General features: G+C 35.7%; 1 long non-coding RNA gene across 1 annotated transcript in view; it reads left to right on the top strand.

The window, feature by feature from the left end:
• Nucleotides 1-10,406, top strand: part of LOC116652787 — a 62,044-nt gene that overhangs the window by 43,204 nt on the left and 8,434 nt on the right. Inside the window, exon 2 of the long non-coding RNA XR_004306000.1 lies at nt 10,201-10,276. This is a non-coding gene — a long non-coding RNA (uncharacterized LOC116652787). The remainder of the gene's footprint in view (nt 1-10,200; nt 10,277-10,406) is intronic.

The following is a 10,406-nucleotide window of genomic DNA, read 5'->3' as shown; positions in this document are numbered from 1 at the left end:
ATGGCATTCATAAGCTAGTCATTTTTAATAGAAAAACAGAAGAAATATAAAGTTAAAAAGAATAATTCTATAAAGAAACAGTATCATTAATTATAATGATAATTATGCAATTTAAATTGTTATGCAGAAACATCTTAGATTCTTCCCCTTTTCCTGATATTAGACCCACTTGTCTCCTGCTCATCCAGATCCCAGTCTTCTGCTGGGGAGTGTTATGTTGAATTGTTTGGAGTCTTCTCTGGAAGAAAGATGATGTTTCTATCAATAGCTTTGTATTTTTATTTTTATTTTTATTTTTTTTTATTTTTTTTCTTCTTGCTTTATGATCTACTTGGGCTGTGTTTGCTAACAGAGTTTTAATACCTTTTCTCATTCTGTATTTGTAAATCTTAATTTACCTGCTAAATTTTGCATATGATGTTGTTACAAATAAAACTTGTTTAGATAGCAATAGATTTGAATTTCTTTAAGTGACAACTTACAAGGAGTTTACAGTCATGGGGTCATGGGATAATAACCTGTACCCAATCTTTCCTAACACCAGCCCTGCACTTCTCTGAACTGCATCTTGTCTCTGCTACTAGCCCAAGTAGCTCAGTGTCTCTACATAACATTGTTATGTTGACATTGAATATATTCAGTTCTGAGCAAAATAATTACTTGTCACATCCCCTTTCTAAAACTGGGGTTGTATGATACATTGTTAAGTAAGATGTAAGAAAAGAAGAAGAAAAAAATATATATCCCGTTGCAGCTAAACTACTTAAAAACAAAGCTCAATCACTGAAAGGGAAGTTTAGACAAGAAAATATTACAAATCTCTGTTTCTCAGACCTTGCAAATTCATGTACAAAGTCTATTGCTATTTTAAGCAATGATTTGCTCATTTTTCACATAGTCCAGCTAAATAAAATAATTAGATGTAGACATCTTCTATTACATCTATTTCTGAAATTTCAGATCACAGTTAAGGTGAAAATTCTGACTCCATCCAAACACAAATTGTCATCTAAGACAATTCTGTGTGGCTCTTAGCCACCTGCTAGGTTAAACCACAACAGAAAGCTAATAGAGGATATTAATTACTTTGTTTTTGCTATACAGCCTCTGGATGGCTAAAACGTTCTCTGGCAGAATTGCCAATCACTGATAATAGTTAAAGCGTTGTTTTAAGATTTAAGAGCACTTGGTCATAATCTATTATTTTCCTCTTCCCTTCTATGATGTTTTTCCAATTATCTACATTTGTACATAATATTCCAGGGCTGTGAGCCAAATTATGCTTGGCGGATTCTATGTTTTACCACAGGTCAATGAGTTTCCTATTACCATGTAGAATAATGCACTAATTTGGCTAAACACAGCTCATGTGTGGTCTGTATTAGATAGTACATATCGCCTAATTCTGGAGTATATCTTAATAAGTATTTGTCAATGGCTAAAAAGGAAAAGCTGAATTCTGCTTTTAATTGTCTCTAATTGCACAGAACTAAAATGTTATTTATATAAAATCAACCTGTGATGAAAGTGTAAATTACTACTTGTCTATTACTATGTGTCACTCCAGATTAATTTTCAAAGGCAACCGCCAGTGATTTGCTCCAGGAGGTGCACTGCCAGCCACTGTTTTAATGCTTAGCAGAAAGCTAATTTTATACAGACTGTGATGGTGTCTGAAGAAATAACCTGTCAGCCAATAATGCTGGGAATCTATACGTCCTTATAATCTGTTCCAAATTAAAAGAAATGAATCAAATCATGACCACTCAGCTAATCTTTCCTTGTCATGATGTAAACAGGAAAGTTGTTTCAAATACTTATTAAATGTCCCATTAAAAGATTTAGTAAGTTAAGTAAAAATGCCTGTTATTCTCTGTGATTAACTCTTACTTTCAAAAAGAAAATGTAGTATGATCAACCCATATTTACACAAAGATTGATCCAGTTTTGTGACAGGATAAATAACAGCAAGTAGACCGTGAAGCTGTGAATCAAAGAACCATAGAATATTTTGGGTTGAGAAGGGCCTTAAAAATGATCTTATTCCAGTCTCCTCCATGGACAAAGTCCACTCCATGGCCAGTCCACTTTGCCTGAAAAACACTTAAACACTTGCAGGGATGGGACATCCACAAATGTGTGGTCAGCCTTTTCCAGTGCTTTACCACCCTCTGAATAAAGAATTTCCTCTGTAATATCTAGTCTACATCTACCCTCTTTATTTTCATGCTGCTACTCCTTGTTCTATCACTACACTCCTTGATAAAGAGTCTGTCATAAAGAGATGACTGTGATAAAATCTATTAACAAGACATCAAAATCTGCCCTGAATTTTGCAGCTGCCAACACAGGTTAGAAGAATGAAAATTACTCTCTCTATCCTCCTTTATCCTACATACTTTGAAATGCATTTCAAACTATGCATGATTCACATTGCATGCTAGGTAAGTATTTTTTAAAGTAGTTTTTAAGACAGCTGTAATAATAATGGACATCTCTTTGGGCTAAAAAGTGAATAGCTCACCCAATGTGTACATGTTGCCATATTGCCAGCTTTTCTGAACAGCTGTTTTTCATTTAAAGTACATATATAACTAATTCAGTTGCTTGCAACCGTAGATTTTTCTACACCTATAACTGGGTACATAGCACTCACTGAATTGTTCTTGGCTATCTAACTTAATAACTTTATGAGAGATGGCAATATGTTATAATGTGAGAATAATAAACAACAGCTTATTTAAGTAGAGCTGAAAAGTGCTGAGCTGAACTAGCTGGGCAGCATACCTCTACGCCCAGAATAAGGAGGAAAAAAAAAAAGAAAAAAAAAATTCTGAGACTCATTCATACCATCCTAAAATCAGTATTTTCAGGATGTTCTCTTGCTTTCAATTAGTCTGGTGCCTATATAACAAATTTTTGTCTACTAAGTATTGCATTTATATCCCAAGTCAAGTAGAGACTGAATCTACATCTACTGAATCTCCTCTTTCCATCTATCATCTATTTCCATTCTTTCAGATGGAGGATCAAGAAAGTAGAAAAAAAAATAAAAAAATCCTTCCTTCAGTTTGGGGATCAATGATCTGCCAGGTGGAAGGAGTTAACATTCTCCAGAAAAATGCTGAGGTATTAGTAGCTTTTAGGTTTTACAAATATATTTGTTCTATTATACTCACATGTAAGTGACCTGAATATTCTGTTTTAACTGTCCAATTGCATTATTTGTCACCCAGTGAATAGCTCACAAGACTCTTCATAAGAATCAAAAGCATAAGTGACAGCAGATCAACACTTCATACTGCTTTTTCAAGATGGATGTGTAGAGTACTTTTCTTTCATATAAGTGTGAAGAATTTAGTTATGTATTTGAAAGACGTCTGTGTGCTTTCATTAGTGAATTATTCAAATCGCTGTCTGGTATAGGTATACTAAAGCAGTTTAAGTTACATACATAAATACAAACAAACAAAACTCCATAATCATTTACCAGTATGATATATTGCATACTACCTGTGAGAAGTATGACTGAGGTCTTTTATTTTGTGTCTGGAAAGACGCCTGATGGAAAGGGACCTTGGGGCACTTTCTGAATATGAGCCAGCAGTGCACCCAGGTGGCCAAGAAAGCCAATGGCTTCCTGACTTGTATCAGGAATGGTGCGGTGAGCAGGACTTGGGAAGTAATCCCGCCCCTGAACTCAGCACTGGTGAGGCCTCACCTTGAGCAAATGTTCAGTTTTGGGCACCTCAGGACAGAAAGGACACTGAGGTGCTGTAGCAGGTCCAAAGAAGGGCAACAAGGCTTATGAAGGGCTTAGAAATTGTGGCCTATGAGGAGAGGCTGAGGGAACTGGGTCTGTTTAGTCTGGGGAAAAGAAGGCTGAGGGGAAACCTTATTGCTCTCTTCCAGTACCTGAAATGTGCTTACAGCGAGAGTAGGACTGGTCTCTTCTCACCGGTGACAGGTGACAGGAACAAGGGCAAATGGCCTCAAGTTGTTCCAGGGGAAGTTTAGGTTGGATATGAGGAATAACTCCTTTACAGAAAGGGTTGTTAAGCACTGCAATAGGCTACCCAGGGAGGTGGTTGAGTCATCACCCCGGGTGTGTTTAAAAACCGTTTGGATGTGGTGCTCAGAGACATAATTTAGTGGAGGGATGTCAGGGTAGTATAATTAGGTTGTGGTTGGCCTTAGTGATCTATAAGATCTTTTCCAACCTGAGTGATTCTATAATTCTATGATTTTTAGCTGTATTTTCCTGAAATTCTTCTAACAACTTCAGTTTTTTCTTTTGTGTCATCAGTCTGTTTTCTGTAGAGTCTTACAGACAAGTAAATTAACAAAAAAATTACCTTCTTCACGCTTTGTCTTGGAAAAGTGATTATGAGCTCATCAATATCACTGCTTGGTACTTATGTCAGAGGTAGCTGTAACTGTCTTTGTGCTTTGGTATTTCTCATCAAAGTATTCCCTGGTACTTCTGTTCATAGATTTATTACTTTCAAGTTTTTGCAGATCATTTTCTTAGTTTAATGTGTCATTTTTTAAACTTGGCTACCTCTGTACAACTTAAGTACTCCTCCTTCAGTGATCATTAGTCATCTGAAACATAAATAACCCTCCACTCCAGGTTAAACTGGTGTCAGCATGTTGTGTTGGCTGGAGCATTACTTTTTTTTGTCTTCGCATATGTTTCAAGACTAGTCTTTCCCGCGTGCCGTAGAATAGTCTGTACAGACCTCCACAATTTCACCTCTTTTGTTTCGTTCAGATCCAGCCTTCCAGAGAGCACTTCATTGCTAAATGGAAAGTTTTAATTTGGCTTTCCCTATTTTTAAAATATACATGTACTTGCCTTCCTGGAAGTCTACAATATTTCACTTGTCTCAAAGGACTCTTGGCAGACTGCTTCAGTGTCAGTTTTGTGTTTAACACATGACTTGGCTACAACTTCTGTTTGCATGATTGGGATGAGACTTTAAACACTTTGAGGTTAAAAGATTCCTCAATAGTGGGTGGGCATATTGTGTAATTTTCCTTTATAGCAATTGTATTTTCATATCTGAATCCTACTTAGTCTGCACTAAAGATGTTTCCATCATCATGATAGCTTTTGATTTTTCTGGGTGGCAAATTGATTAAATAAATAATGGAAGAAAAATTATGCTTGTAAATATGCTTTTCCCATCACAAGATCATACAATGTCTACCAGATAAAAACCAATAAACTGCACTTAAACCTGTTAACGGAAAGACAGTATCTTTTGGAGAGGAGTTTTTTTTGTTGTTGTTGTTTCTGTTTCGTTGTTGTTGCTTTTGTTGTATAGTTTCATTTTGTTTTGTTTTATTTTTCCTACCCTTACTTATAGTTGTGAATAATACAGCGCATTTAACGATATTTGCTCAAATCTAATAAAAACCAGCCTTAAAAAACACATCATATTCTATTATGTATAAAACACACATAAATAAGTGAAAATAAGTGGAAATAAGTCTAAATGTAACAAAACTGGTCGATTGCCTCCTGCTCTTGGTTAAGTTTCAGCCATTTAACTTTATTTGCATGTACACTTACTGAACTTCAAATAATTTGATCCCGGTAACAAAGCTTTCAGTACCTTCATTTCTAGTAGGTGTATAAATCTCATTTTTTGATGTGAGTTAAAATGAGTATCAAACTCATATTTTTAAATTGTATCTATTGAATAAAATCAGAAATTACAAATTAAAACTATTTGTCTGTATTAAGAACATACTTGTTTAATAAACAGGAGAGGAATAATGGAATCTGGTCATATGGCTATACAAGAATTAAAACATAACTACTGTGATCTCAAGAGGCACTCCCTACCAAGAAAGTACAGCTTCCCAAAATCTTACAATGCTGGATTTTAAAGTCTTCATGTAAAATACTTCTCTTAGGTCTAAAAATAAAGGACACTATATATGTAAAAATACACTTTGAGTGCCTCAGTAAAGACTTAACAAAAATCCAGCGTTAGTGTTAGTCCATAAATTTGAACAATGCCATGCTATAAGTATTTATTTAAAGTATATAAATCCTTCATAAACTGAACCTTAAAATAAACTGTAACCATATAATTATAAAACTGCACGTGGCCAACCCTATTCACGTATCACAAAATCTTCCCTTCACCAGTCTGTTTTGCAGTGTTCACTAGAGGGAAGTAAACAATTGGAATGCCCAAACTAAAGCAAATATTTATGATTGTGAATCAAAGTCCAGCAACCAAAGAAAAATATGAAACAAATTCGAGTCTTCATACTGTCATCTTCGTTATTTTTAGAGTAAACGTAGAGTTAAGATGGGAAGATCAGAGACTTATAACAAGATCTGAAAGTTAGGAATATATAAACATCTTTAAATTGTGGACCTTACTAGCACCATTAGGGAACCCAGAGTCCCATTCATCTCACTCTCAATGATTTTTGTAAATACATATCATCATTGTTACAGAGTCACATTATCAGTCATGTTTCTCTTTATCACAGCCTTTTCCTTTTTTTTAAATTGTTTTTTATTTCCTTTTTTTTTTTTTTTTCTCAGACAAGTCTACTATTTTCCTAAAGTGGTGACACAATCATTTCTATAACATGATGATCTAAACAACCACTGGATCTAGTTAGAGAATGATCTAATCCTGAAGCATGTAGGCCAATAAGCCCCCATCCTTTTTTCCTTTTTTTTTTTTTTTTTTCTCCTGTTAATCTGTGTCACTCTAACAAAGAAAACACACACACACACCAAAATAGATTTCAGTGTCATGAGGCTGTAATTATGGGTGGGACATTCTAAAGGTTTGAAAAAAAAAGTTATTCACTGTCTCAAACTTCGATAGAGTACAGAAATATCCAGCTGGCTTTAAATGGTCAGAGAGTGGCAAAAAATAGTTTCAGAAAGGACATTTTTTCTTCCTAATAATTGAATTCAACATCTTCAGATCTGTAGCTAACTTTGCATACCAGAGTAATGGTAGATATCTATGTGTGAGCTGATTCTTCAGGTTCCATAATAATCATTTTTGATTAAGAGCAATGCAAGTAGTCAGATCTGACATAGTGAAACTGTCTAAGGTCTTTTGATTTATTTTTCTCCCTCAGGCTAAGCAGAATAGCTCAAGTGCAGAGTTCTAGACTGTCACTGAAATTCAGTGGTGACATTCCAACTGTATATGTGAAGCCTGAATGAAAAAAATTACTACTGATATAAATTTCCTTGGGTACGGAGTGTGACATCTGTAAGAGGAAACTGGCTTCCAGCCCAACACTAAATATTTTAATTTAGAACAAAACCTGAAAAAATACATTTGAATATTTATCATTCAAAATGTCCTTCTACTTTTTGATGTGAAAATTTGTCAGGGAGGACACACCAAGATGATTTACCTCTCTTCTAGATAACTCCTTGTATCCAAGTTGTTTCCTACCTCTAGGCAGTTGCTTGCTCAGGGCTTTTTTCTTTTTGGAGAACTTCAGAAATGCATCATTCTTGCCAGTTCTTCAGTCCAGGGACAGGATTGTTGCGGAATTCAAGCTTCTCAGTAGAGACCTCTAAAGCAATTTGTCTCTCTCCATCTGTGAACTACCTCTCTTTTGAGGTTTTGTTGCAGTTTGTTCAAAGCATTCTTGGACAGCTGAGACATGTTGTATAAGACTATAGCATGATGACATACTAAAACATTGATCTAGAGAAAAGACAGTGAGAAGAGGATTTGGAAGGCTACAAAATTGCTAAATCATTTAATCTTTATTGTCACTGTACTCACTTTACCACAAAGGAGAGAAAGGGCAGAAAAGGAAGAAGATTCTGTAAGCTTATCTGAGTTAATAACTACTCGTGTCTTTAGTACTGACAACATTTCAGTGCTTCCAGGATCAGTGCCTCCATGCATAGTCAATAATTACTAACACATTCCAAGCACAGCTTTTGGTGGAGTTAAGCAAGATAGATTGCACCAAGACAGAAAAAATAAATGAAAATGTTTATTTTAAGAAAAACATAGAGTGTGATTGAGTATTTTATATTAAGTGTTCTCAACTTACATGGTATTGTATTGTTTAAAAAGGGTGAGTCATAGCAACAGAAAATGTCATTTAAAAGTCTGTAACTTAACAAATGGTAAACCAAGCAGTAAACAAAAGTAAGAAAAGTCATGACTATTAAAGCATGAAATACAGCTTACTTTCTGGTACATCAGAAAAAATAATATTTATGTCTCATCCTATGGGTCGATGTTTTCATTTATTTAAAAACAAACAAACAAAAACAATCAACAAAAACAAAAACAACAACAAAAACTGTTGTATCTGAACAATCATTGGAAATCACAGGAAAAAAAAACAAACAGACAAACAACAAACAAACAAAAAAAACCCCAAAAAAAACAAACCCAAAAAACAGACTCCATGTAATCTATTCCAGGCCCAGGATAAGAGTAGGTCTGCTTGCACAGATCTCTAAGGATGGAAGCTCTCCAGCTTCACTAAGGAGCCTGCTGTCCATGCTTTTACTTGGTGTATGGCGTATTTGTCATTCTCTGTAACTAGTCAGAATTCATGTTGTTGAAATCTATGACTGCTGCTTTTTGTCTTCTTGATTTGCATCCCTCTTGGTTGGAGACTTCAAATAGGTCACCTGTTAGTCCTCATTCTTAGACTGAACAAATGTAGATCTCTTAGCTTCTTTTTTTGTCTCAGTCACTTAAAGTAAGTGGCCTTCCACAGAACTCTCTCCAGCTTTTCAATCTGTCCCTCACATGACAACACAAAGCAGGGCACCACATTAAAGCTGAAAACATGAGTTCTTAGTGGAAATATATAAATGTATATATATTGCTTCCATTGGCTAAGCTCTTCCTGATGAAGTCAGGCATGCAATTAGCCTTTACTGACACAAAGGTACTCTGCTAAGTTGTGCTTAACTTACCATCTAACACTTTAAGTCATTTTCAGCAAGGCTGCTATATAGCAATCTGCATTGACCCATCCAATGTGCAAGGCTTTGCATTTGCCTTTGCTCTAAATTATCTATTATCCCAGTCCTCCAAATCTCTTAGGTCTCTGAGGAACAGCTCTGCCCTTTTCCCATAACTAATGCTCTCTTCAATCTTTTTCTGAAGTACAAACTTGGTTTTGACAGGGATAGTTTATTTTCTTCGTAGAGGCTCTTATGATGCTGTGTTTTGGATTTTTGATGAAAACAGTTGTAATAATATAAATGTATTTTTAGTTGTTACTGATCAATGCTGATCAATAGAGCCAGCACTTTTCTGATTCTTATGCTGTGCTGTCAGCAAGGTGACTGGGGATTTACAAGGATCTAAGAGGACATTCAGCATTGACAGCTAACCCATACTGACCAAAGCAATTTTCCATACTATGTGGGGTCATGCTCAGCAATAAAACTATGGTAAAGAATGGTGAGGGGGACAGATGTTTGCAATGATAGAGTTTGTTTTCCAGGAAACCGTTTTGTGTGATGAGCCTTGCTTTCCTGGAAGTGGTTGAACAACTGCCTGCCAATGGGAAGCAGCAAATGAATTCCTTGTTTTGCTTTGATTGCTTGTGCAGATTTGTAAATGATAGTGAAAAATCATTGTTTCAACCCATGAGTTTTCTCAATTTTACTCTATAATTTCTTTCCTCCTTCCAAGCTGCAGAAAGTGATTGGGTGGTGCTGAGCTGCCTGCCAGGGTTAAATCACAATGGTGTTTTACTTCCACATTCATATCACTTCTGAAGGTTTTAAACAGAGTTGTCCCTAGTGCTGACTCCTGAGAAAGGCCATCAGTCAGAAGCCAAAAAATTGACCAACACTTTGAGACCAGCAGTCCTGACAGTTTTTCACACACCTAATATAGTCCAGCAGACTGTATTTCCTCAGTTTGGATACAAGAAAACTGTGAGATATGAAACTAAAAACCTTATTGAAGTTAAAGTAACCAACACATCTTAATTAATTATTTCATCATAAAAAGCAATTGTGGGTTGTGGGAACCACCAGGTAGCTTCCTGCTGAACAAGTCATTTTCCTGCCCTACAAGTTCTCAATGCTGGCATTCATAAGGACATGCACCATAATTTTCCAAGGCACCAAGGTGAGACTTGTAAGCCAGTGGTTTCCAATATACTGTTTTCCTTCCTGAAGTTGACCATTACATTTTCTTTCTTTGACAGTTCTTCAAAAGCATGCCTTCTACATCTTATGGACATGGACTCACATGGTCTTGTGATGGTACATCTGCAGCTGGTGGTAAGCAATAATAATAGACTGCTATTAACACCCTTCATTAGTTCCAAATCAAGCCAACTCATGGTTTACCCCTCTTAATTCCAAAAGTATTTGTGCAGTCCTTCACACTTTTCTTCTGGGTGTACATTCC

Source organism: Coturnix japonica, chromosome 1 (assembly GCF_001577835.2).
Source record: "Coturnix japonica isolate 7356 chromosome 1, Coturnix japonica 2.1, whole genome shotgun sequence".
Lineage (NCBI taxonomy): Eukaryota > Metazoa > Chordata > Aves > Galliformes > Phasianidae > Coturnix > Coturnix japonica.
Note: the sequence above shows the minus strand (reverse complement) of the source record. Positions and strands in the feature narration are given on the sequence as shown.